The 10,944-nt window shown below is 45.0% G+C and overlaps 1 pseudogene; it reads right to left on the bottom strand.

Annotated features, from left to right (window-relative positions):
* Positions 1-7,370: 7,370 nt before the first annotated feature.
* LOC126261247 (5S ribosomal RNA) lies at positions 7,371-7,488 on the bottom strand (annotated as a pseudogene).
* Positions 7,489-10,944: the final 3,456 nt, after the last annotated feature.

Below are 10,944 nucleotides of genomic sequence, written 5' to 3'. Positions count from 1 at the left end.
ATTTAGTTCGTTCATTGAAACTGCAAGACGTTTGGGTTTGTAAACATGCACGTCTTGGCAAACGTACCTATTTTACTTCTAACAGCAGCTTTACCAGATTTCATTTATCTGATTAGATGCCTGATGAGATTTTGGCTGTTGTTGTCATCCCCGCCATAGTCACAGACAAGTGTGCAGTCTCTGTCTCTTTAAATCAAGTGCAACAGTCTGTGAAATTGTTTCGATCGCCTTCGATGCCGAATGTGGTGCACTTGAAGGATCCCACACTAAATGAGGTGATCTGGGAAATGTGGGAACGTAGTCTCCGTTCACTGCGCAACACGCCTCCATTTTGGAATGGTGGATTCAACTGGTAATTCTGAGGCTACGACAAACATTGATACGATTCTGCGCTGATAGAGCGGGGTAATTTCGGAGTACGGAATAATTTTACTACTCTTTCTTACGTGGCCTTTATGATAGAGCTCGGCAAGCTATGCTAAGGACTGTGGACGTCTGACGTGTAAAGGCGCAATTGTTACAGTCGAAGCAGCGTCTTGGTAGTGGACGAACTGAACTCTCCACACTATCTGATTTGACAACAGACTGGTCATGGGCGTACATGTATCGCGTCTCTCAAAACAGAGGACGGCAGTGTTGTGACAGCACAGGACAACATATTGCATACCTTCCATCAGTTCTATGTTGGGATGTGCGCCAATTTAATATTGGACTTAACGTCATGGATCAGAGCAGTCGCTGTCCTGGCATAGACACGCTACAACATAGATTACGTGTCATGGTTACGAAACGAACCGGCACTGGCTTCAAAGACAGTTAGCGTGTTTGTAATTCGATCGGTGGAGACTGCCTTTTCGGTTGATATCCTGTGGCGTCCAGGGCCATCCTACTTTCCCACGGCACAGTCAAATACAACTACATGGCTGTTGTGTCATTATGTTCATTGCAGTGCAGGTGGAAGAGGCGACACGAGCCCACTCACGTTCTGCTAATATATGGCCACTACATACTGGAAGTGTTTACACTTGCCATGGTGCCGCGACTTATTCGCCAATATATTCTACCTTGTACTTCGGTTGTTAGCCAGTCGTTATGGTTTTTTAGTCATGGCCAGTTCTCAGTTACATTTTTCGCAGCTTATTTAATTTTTGTGGCCCTGTTTGTTACACTTCTTTTTTTAAAGCGTCATTGCGTTAGACTACCAAACCGCTGGTCGGTTTTCGAATGTTGCTTGTGGTTGTTTTCTTTTCCAATCGCTATTTTTTTAGTGTTTAGCGCCACTGCCTCCGGTGTGGCAGAATTTGGATTAAATTAAAGGAAAATAAAAATGTGTGTTAACTTACCACTTCTGGGATTCCAGGAGGAGCCAGCCCGCTATAGAATACGCTTCACAGATTGACGGCGAGAGCTGGCGAGCCTGATGTGATGTCGAAAAAAATATAAAAAGGCGGTTAGGGCGACCGCTCGTGTAAATAGGGAAATCCGGTTTCGGATCTTGTTTTTCAACAGGTCTGTAAACCTACCAATCGTTCAATTCCTCGACAATAGGGAAACGCTCATTAGCGATGGAGCCATTCGAGGAAATCTCTTCCCCCTCCTCCCTCTCCCCAGATGTTTTTCTTCGATTGCCTAAACATTGGCCTTTGGGGTCGATGTCGATGGAATGCCTTCCCCATCATCTTCACGCATGTCTGTGCGGCCTTGGTCAAATTGTTGGCACCATCTCAGAACGGCTGTACGCGACATTGCATTTGGTTCATATAATGGCAGATCTTCACAGTGAATTTCTGAGCAATTTAGATGTTTAGCCGCCAGTAATCGCATTATTCCCCGTATTTCAACTCTTGTGAGCATTTCCAGTTGCCGCGCCATTCCGTTACCTAACTGAGATGCAGAAGATGCACAGAAACGACATGGCGTAAAGTACACACTACAACCAGGCACAGCAAGTTTTGTTGCTTGCCTGAGCACCATAGGCGGATGTCCAGGGGGAGGGAGCGAAGGATCGCTCGACTCTCCCCCACCGCCTGTTTCCCCAGCGCCACAGTGAGCGATGCTGAAAAGGCGCAAAAAATGGCTCTAAGCACTATGGGACTTAACATCTGAGGTCATCAGTCCCCTAGACTTAGAACTACTTAAACCTAACTAACCTAACGACATCACACACATCCATGCCCGAGGCAGGATTCGAACCTGCGACCGTAGCAGCAACGCGGTTCCAGACTGAAGCGCCTAGAACCTCTCGGCCACATTTGCCGGCGGAAAAAGCGCAACTTCTCATAATTCAGCCTAAAATGATGTACTTTTTTCTATTTTTCCAACAGTTCTAAATATACTAAATCTGATTATTGATAACCATAAGCACCATAAACGATTCAATTAAGTGGTACAATACACTCATGTACAGTACCCGTGGTCTAGGGGTAGCGTCTTTGATTCACAATCAAACCGTCTTCGGTCCTGGGTTCGATCCCCGCCACTGCCTAAATTTTGATGAATAATCAGCATTGGCGGCCGAAGACTTCCGGCATAAGAAGTCAGCCTCATTCTGCCAACGGCCTTGTCAAAGAGGGCGGAGGAGCGGATAGAGGTTCAGGGCACTCTCTTGTCCTAGGGGTGGGAAATTGCCCCTAAAGGCGGAAGAATCAGCAATGATCAACGACATGAGGATACAGAAGGCAATGGAAACCATTGCATTAAAGACTCGTAACGTGTATCCACAGGACAGGTGGCCTGTAATTGAAGAAGTGTCATGATGATCTCTCCATTGGCAAAAGATTCCGGAAAAGTCCCCCATTCGGATCTCCGGGAGGGGACTGCCAAGGGGGAGGTTACCATGAGAAAAAGATTGAATAATCTACGAAAGGATAACGTTCTACGAGTCGGGGCGTGGAATGTCAGAAGCTTGAACGTGGTAGGGAAACCAGAAAATCTGAAAATGGAAATGCAAAGGCTCAATCTAGATATAGTAGGGGTCAGTGAAGTGAAGTGAAAGGAAGACAAGGATTTCTGGTCAGATGAGTATCGGGTAATATCAACAGCAGCAGAAAATGGTATAACAGGTGTAGGATTCGTTATGAATAGGAAGGTAGGGCAGAGGGTGTGTTACTGTGAACAGTTCAGTGACCGGGTTGTTCTAATCAGAATCGACAGCAGACCAACACCGACAACGATAGTCAAGGTATACACGCCGACGTCGTAAGCTGAAGATGAACAGATAGAGAAAGTGTATGAGGATATTGAAAGGGTAATGCAGTATGTAAAGGGGGACGAAAATCTAATAGTCATGGGTGACTGGAATGCAGTTGTAGGGGAAGGAGTAGAAGAAAAGGTTACAGGAGAATATGGGCTTGGGACAAGGAATGAAAGAGGAGAAAGACTAATTGAGTTCTGTAACAAGTTTCAGCTAGTAATAGCGAATACCCTGTTCAAAAATCACAAGAGGAGGAGGTATACTTGGAAAAGGCCGGGAGATACGGGAAGATTTCAATTACATTACATCATGGTCAGACAGAGATTCCGAAATCAGATACTGGATTGTAAGGCGTACCCAGGAGCAGATATAGACTCAGATCACAATATAGTAGTGATGAAGAGTAGACTGAAGTTCAAGACATTAGTCAGGAAGAATCAATACGCAAAGAAGTGGGATACGGAAGTACTAAGGAATGACGCGATACGTTTGAAGTTCTCTAACGCTATAGATACAGCAATAAGGAATAGCGCAGTAGGCAGTACAGTTGAAGACGAATGGACATCTCTAAAAAGGGTCATCACAGAAGTTGGGAAGGAAAACATAGCTACAAAGAAGGTAGCTGCGAAGAAACTGTAGTGTCGGCAGACTTGCCAACACTACGTACACTAATTGAAAGAGGCGGCCAAGATGCACGCGCTAACTCACGAAGGATGGAGTGAGGTCTGAAACAGGAGACTTAATGAATGCTATAAAGAAAAGTACGTATCTTCTGGACTACTTAACTTTTAATCCTTCCTTTGTATACATAGTTCTTGATGAGACATCTGGAGATTGTGGCGATACAAGTGCGACTCTTTAGATACAAGCTATCTAAGGCTAATGGCGCCTTGCTAGGTCGTAGACATGAACTTAGCTGAAGGCTATTCTACTGTCTCTCGGCAAATGAGAGCAAAGGCTTCGTCCGTATAGTCGCTAGCAACGTCGTCGTACAACTGGGGCGAGTTCTCGTACGTCTCTCGAGACCTGTCGTGTGGTGGCGCTCGGTCTGCGATCACACAGTGGCGACACGTGGGTCCGACATGTACTAATGGACCGCGGCCGATTTAAGCTACCACCTAGCAAGTGTGGTGTCTGGCAGTGACACCACAGAAACCATGGGTAACATAAGAAATACTTCAGTTGATTAATGAAAGGAGGAAGTACAAACATGTTCCGGGAAAATCTGGAATACAGAAATACAAGTCGCTGAGAAATGAAATAAATAGGAAGTGCAGGGAAGCTAAGACGAAATGGCTGCAGGAAAAATGTGAAGACATCGAAAAAGATATGATTGTCGGAAGGACATACTCAGCATACAGGAAAGTCAAAACAACCTTTGGTGACATTAAAAGCAACGGTGGTAACATTAAGAGTGCAACGGGAATTCCACTGTTAAATGCAGAGGAGAGAGCAGATAGGTGGAAAGAATACATTGAAAGCCTCTATGAGGGTGAAGATTTGTCTGATGTGATAGAAGAAGAAACAGGAGTCGATTTAGAAGAGAAAGGGGATCCAGTATTAGAATCGGAATTTAAAAGAGCTTTGGAGGACTTACGGTCAAATAAGGCAGAAGGGATAGATAACATTCCATCAGAATTTCTAAAATCATTGGGGGAAGTGGCAACAAAACGACTATTCACGTTGGTGTGTAGAATATATGAGTCTGGCGATATACCATCTGACTTTCGGAAAAGCATCATCCACACAATTCCGAAGACGGCAAGCGCTGACAAGTGCGAGAATTATCGCACAATCAGCTTAACAGCTCATGCATCGAAGCTGCTTACAAGAATAATATACAGAAGAATGGAAAAGAAAATTGAGAATGCACTAGGTGACGATCAGTTTGGCTTTAGGAAAAGTAAAGGGACGAGAGAGGCAATTCTGACGTTACGGCTAATAATGGAAGCAAGGCTAAAGAAAAATCAAGACACTTTCATAGGATTTGTCGACCTGGAAAAAGCGTTCGGCAATATAAAATGGTGGAAGCTGTTCGAGATTCTGAAAAAAGTAGGGGTAAGCTATAGGGAGAGACGGGTCGTATACAATATGTACAACAACCAAGAGGGAATAATAAGAGTGGACGATCAAGAGCGAAGTGCTCGTATTAAGAAGGGTGTAAGACAAGGCTGTAGCCTTTCGCCCCTACTCTTCAATCTGTACATCGAGGAAGCAATGATGGAAATAAAAGAAAGGTTCAGGAGTGGAATTAAAATACAAGGTGAAAGGATATCAATGATACGATTCGCTGATGACATTGCTATCCTGAGTGAAAGTGAATAAGAGTTAAATGATCTGCTGAACGGAATGAACAGTCTAATGAATACACAGTATGGTTTGAGAGTAAATCGGAGAAATACGAAGGTAATGAGAAGTAGTAGAAATGAGAACAGCGAGAAACTTAACATCATGATTGATGGTCACGAAGTCAATGAAGTTCAGGAATTCTGCTACCTAGGCAGTAAAATAACCAATGACGGACGGAGCAAGGAGGATATCAAAAGCAGACTCGCTATGCCAAAAAAGGCATTTCTGGCCAAGAGAAGTCTACTAATATCAAATACCGGCCTTAATTTGAGGAAGAAATTTCTGAGGATGTACGTCTGGAGTACAGCATTGTATGGTAATGAAACATGGACTGTGGGAAAACCGGAACAGAAGAGAATCGAAGCATTTGAGATGTGGTGCTATGGACGAATGTTGAAAATTAGGTGGACTGATAAGGTAAGGAATGAGGAGGTTCTACGCAGAATCGGAGAGGAAAGGAATATGTGGAAAACACTGATAAGGAGAAGGGACAGGATGATAGGACATCTGCTAAGACATGAGGGAATGACTTCCATGGTACTAGAGGGAGCTGTAGAGGGCAAAAACTGTAGAGGAAGACAGAGATTGGAATACGTCAAGCAAATAACTGAGGACGTAGGTTGCAAGTGCTACTCTGAGATGAAGAGGTTAGCACAGGAATGGAATTCGTGGCGGGCCGCATCAAACCAGTCAGTAGACTGAAAAAAAAAAAAAAAAAAAAAAAAAAAAAAAAAAAAAAAAAAACAGAAAACCTGAAACGACTAGAGTTAGGGCATTCATACTCATAGCTCATGTATATTAGTATGTTCTGCAGAAATGGTAAGTATTTCAGTCATCTAGGTTCAGCATGTGCCCTGTTGCCTAGTAGGCACAAGGTCCGCCTTGGGCCCTGGTAACTAGTTCCATGCTTGATAACATCGACTAGTATAAGGCGCGAATGGCGTCCTGTAGTATGCTGGTTCCAAAGTTCGTCTGTGGTGGTCGGCACTGGTCCGCAGCTGAGCACCCATCGTTTCACCACATCCCATCCCACACACTTTCGACTGGCTACAATTCTGGTGATTTGGGGGCCAGGGCAAAAAGCTGACATCCTGTAGCGCCAAGAAGGCACGTGTTCGTACAGCTCATGTGGTCGTGCATTGGCTTACTGAAAAAGGGCATCTGGGGTGTCGCGCAGAAAGGCTATGACTACGGGGCACAGGATGTCATTCAAGTATGTCACTATGGTCACAGTGCCCTGGACACGCACCAACTGTGATTTGTGGTTGTACCCAGTAGCACCCCACACCATAAGCCCTCGATTTGGTGTTGTATGTTGTTTCATACCTTACTGCCTTCTAGCATGTTTATACACATTCGTCAAAAGTAGGCGAAGTGAACAGCACGCATGTAACACTTGCAATAATAAAAGGCGATGGACTGTCAACCGTGATAGTGTAGGATGTGTTACAGTGTTACAAATGTTGCGCCAGTGCCGAGGAGGACCCTTATCTGGCGGCCTGTAATGCCATTTGGATGAAGTGTCGATCTTCTCGGGGGGTGGTCTGGGGTGGTGCGACCTGACCCATCTTGACGTGTTCTACGGCGTTCTGTCAACCATTCTGCACACATCCGTTTCACTTGGTCCTACCACTCCTACCACTCCACAAGTGGCCCATCGGGACCATCAGACCGCCGCGCCATCCGCAGTGGACCACGCGGATAGGAGGGGCGTGGGGTCAGCACACCGCACTCCCGGCCGTTATGATGGTATTCTTGACCGAAGCCCCTACTATTCGGTCGAGTAGCTCCTCATTTGGCATCACGAGGCTGGATGCAACCCGAAAAATTGCAACAGCACATGTCGGCCTGGATGGTGACCCATCCAAGTTCTGGCCACGCCCGACAGCGCTTAACTTCGGTGATCTCACGGGAACCGGTGTATCCACTGCGGCAAGGCCGTTGCCCTTCACTTGATCCTACACGAATAGTAATTTCGCGGATGGATGCATCACATTCTCTCATGCCAATAATGCACCCAATTTCAAACTAAGTGATTTGACGGTTCGGTTCGCGCATAGGTCTGCGAAGCATCCTGCACGTCTGCTCAAGTCACACTCATATAAACCTTCGGTTTATAGCGACAAAGAGAGCCGCAGGCACATTTTACCAGTGGACGGTGTTGCGCTTCGATATCGATGTTGACCTTGAACCCGCTGGCCGACATCGTCTAAATGATAATCATTTCTGCAGAACATACTAATGCACATGTCCTGTGAATATGAATGTCGTATCTCTAGACGCTCAAGGTGTTCTGTTCTTTTTTTTCTGGAGTGTACAGCTGCTTCAGATCATTGGAAATTTTTTCCACCGTCCTCCCTATGCTTGAAAAAAATAAAAGTTAGATGTGTCATTTATGCATCACGAGGAATTTAGGGGCTAATGATCTTGTGTGTAAATCTTCATTAGTAGATTCCTTCTGCACATACTGCGTTTCTGCACACATTTGACACACAACCTTCCGTCTGATTTCGGGACCGTGTTGATACCGCCGTTATAGTATTTGTGCATTCCGATTAGTGTCTCTAAAACACTAAACATCCGTTCACAGTGAAAACGTTGAGCGCCGAAAGGTGAAGGTAGATGAGCGTTTTCAATTACAGATCTTGGACATACAATTTTCAACTAACATGGTTTGTACTTACAAATTAAGATCATATGGTCTATCAGGCCAATTGTGTGATTGGATTGAAGAGTTCCTAGATAACAGAACGCAGCATGTCATTCTCAATGGAAAGAAGTCTTCCCAAGTAAGGGTGATTTCAGGTGTGCCGCAGGGGAGTGTCGTAGGACCGTCGCTATTCACAATATACATAAATGACCTTGTGGATAACATCGGAAGTTCACTGAGGCTTTTTGCGGATGATGCTGTGGTATATCGAGAGGTTGTAACAATGGAATATTGTACTGAAATGCAGGGGGATCTGCAACGAATTGACGCATGGTGCAGGACATGGCAATTGAATCTCAATGTAGACAAGTGTAATGTGCTGCGAATACATAGAAAGAAAGATCCTTTATCATTTCGCTACAATATAGCAGGCCAGCAACTGGAAGCAGTTAATTCCATAAATTATCTGGGAGTAGGCATTAGGAGTGATTTAAAATGGAATGATCATATAAAGTTGATTGTCGGTAAAGCAGATGCCAGACTGAGATTCATTGGAAGAATCCTAAGGAAATGCAATCCGAAAACAAAGGAAGTAGTTTACAGTGCACTTGTTCGCCCACTGCTTGAATATTGCTCACCAGTCTAGGATCCGTACCAGATAGGGTTAATAGAAGAGATAGAGAACATCCAACGGAGAGCAGCGCGCTTCGTTACAGGATCATTTAGTAATCGCGAAAGCGTTACTGAGATGACAGATAAACTCCAGTGGAAGACTCTGCAGGAGAGACGCTCAGTAGCTCGGTATGGGCTTTTGTTGAAGTTTCGAGAACATACCTTCACCGAGGAGTCAAGCGGTATATTGCTCCCTCCTACGTATATCTCGCGAAGAGACCTTGAGGATAAAATCAGAGAGATTAGAGCCCACACACAGGCATACCGATAACCTTTCTTTCCACGAACAATACGAGACTGGAATAGAAGGGAGAACCGATACAGGTACTCAAAGTACCCTCCACCACACACCGTCAGGTGGCTTGCGGAGTATGGATGTAGATGTAGATGTAGAGGTATACGGTGTAAAGAGAGAGATGATTTAGGTTTTACTTTTTACCAACCTCACGATTCTTCACCAACCCCAAACGTGCTAGTTAAGCATTCGTTTACATTGTAGTGTGTAATACACTAAAGAGCAAAACCATTATGAGCACTTGGTCAATAGCATGTTAATCCACATCTGTAATGAAATACAATAGAGACTCAGCGTGACAAGTCGTTGGTTAATTTCTGGAGACATCTGACACCAAATATCTACACACAAGAAAAGCTTTTCCCGTAAATTATGGATCGGTGTCTTGTGAGTGCTGAGCTGGCACCTAATACCACTCCAGATGTATTCAGATCACGCAAATTTGATGGTCAACATATCAATGTAAGTTTTAGCTTTATTCTGGAATGTACAGTTATCCTGCTGAAAGCTACCATAGCAATCAAGGAAGACATTAAGTATGACGGGCTTTAGGTGGTCCGCAATAATGGTTAGATAGTCCACAGCTATCACAGTATCTTCGGTTCCATGGAAGCTGAGTGTTCCATATAACATAATACTGCCCCCCAGTGGCCTGCGTCCGTGGCGCTGCTATACATACACTACTGGCCATTAAAATTGCTACACCAAGATGAAATGCAGATGATAAACGGGTATTCATTGGACAAATATATTATACTACAACTGACATGTGATTACATTTTCATACAATTTGGGTACATAGATCCTGATAAATCAGTACCCAGAACAACCACCTCTGGCCGTAATAATGGCCTTGACACGCCTGGGCATTGAGTCAAAGAGAGCTTAGATGGCATGTATAGTTACAGCTGCCCATGCAGCTTCAACACGATACCGCAGTTCATCAAGAGTAGTGACTGGCGTATTGTGACGAGCCAATTGCTCGGCCACCATTGACCAGAAGTTTTCAATTGGTGAGAGATCTGGAGAATGTGCTGGCCAGGGCAGAAGTCGAACATTTTATGTATCCAGAAAGACTCGTGCAGGACTTGCAACATGAGGTCGTTCATTATCCTGCTGAAATGTAGGGTTTTGCAGATATCGAATGAAGGGTAGAGCCACGGGTCGTAACACATCTGAAATGTAACGTCCACTATTCAAAGTGCCGTCAATGCGAACAAGAGGTGACCGAGACGTGTAACCAATGGCACCCCATACAATCACGCGGGGTGATACGCCAGTATGGCGATGACGAATACACGCTTCCAATGTGCGTTCACTGCGATGTCGCCAAACACGAATGCGACCATCATAATGCTGTAAACAGAACCTTGATTCATCCGAAAAAATAACGTTTTGCCATTGGTGCACCCAGGTTCGTCGTTGAGTGCACCATCGCAGGCGCTCCTGTCTGTGATGCAGCGTCAAGGGTAACCGCAGCCATGGTCTCCAAGCTGATAGCCCATGCTGCTGCAAACGTCGTTGAACTGTTCATGAAGATGTTGTCTTGCAAACGTGCCCATCTGTTGAGCCGGCCGGGGTGGCCGAGCGGTTCTAGGCACTACAGTCTGGAACCGCGCGACCGCTACGGTCGCAGGTTCGAATCGTGCCTCAGGCATGGATGTGTGTGATGTCCTTAGGTTAGTTAGGTTTACGTAGTTCTAAGTTCTAGGGGACTGATGACCTAAGAAGTTAAGTCCCATAGTGCTCAGAGCCATTTGAACCATTTTGAACCATCTGTTGACT

Source organism: Schistocerca nitens, chromosome 5, assembly GCF_023898315.1.
Source record: "Schistocerca nitens isolate TAMUIC-IGC-003100 chromosome 5, iqSchNite1.1, whole genome shotgun sequence".
In the NCBI taxonomy this organism is placed as follows: Eukaryota; Metazoa; Arthropoda; class Insecta; order Orthoptera; family Acrididae; genus Schistocerca; species Schistocerca nitens.
This window is presented reverse-complemented; position numbering and strand designations above follow the sequence as displayed.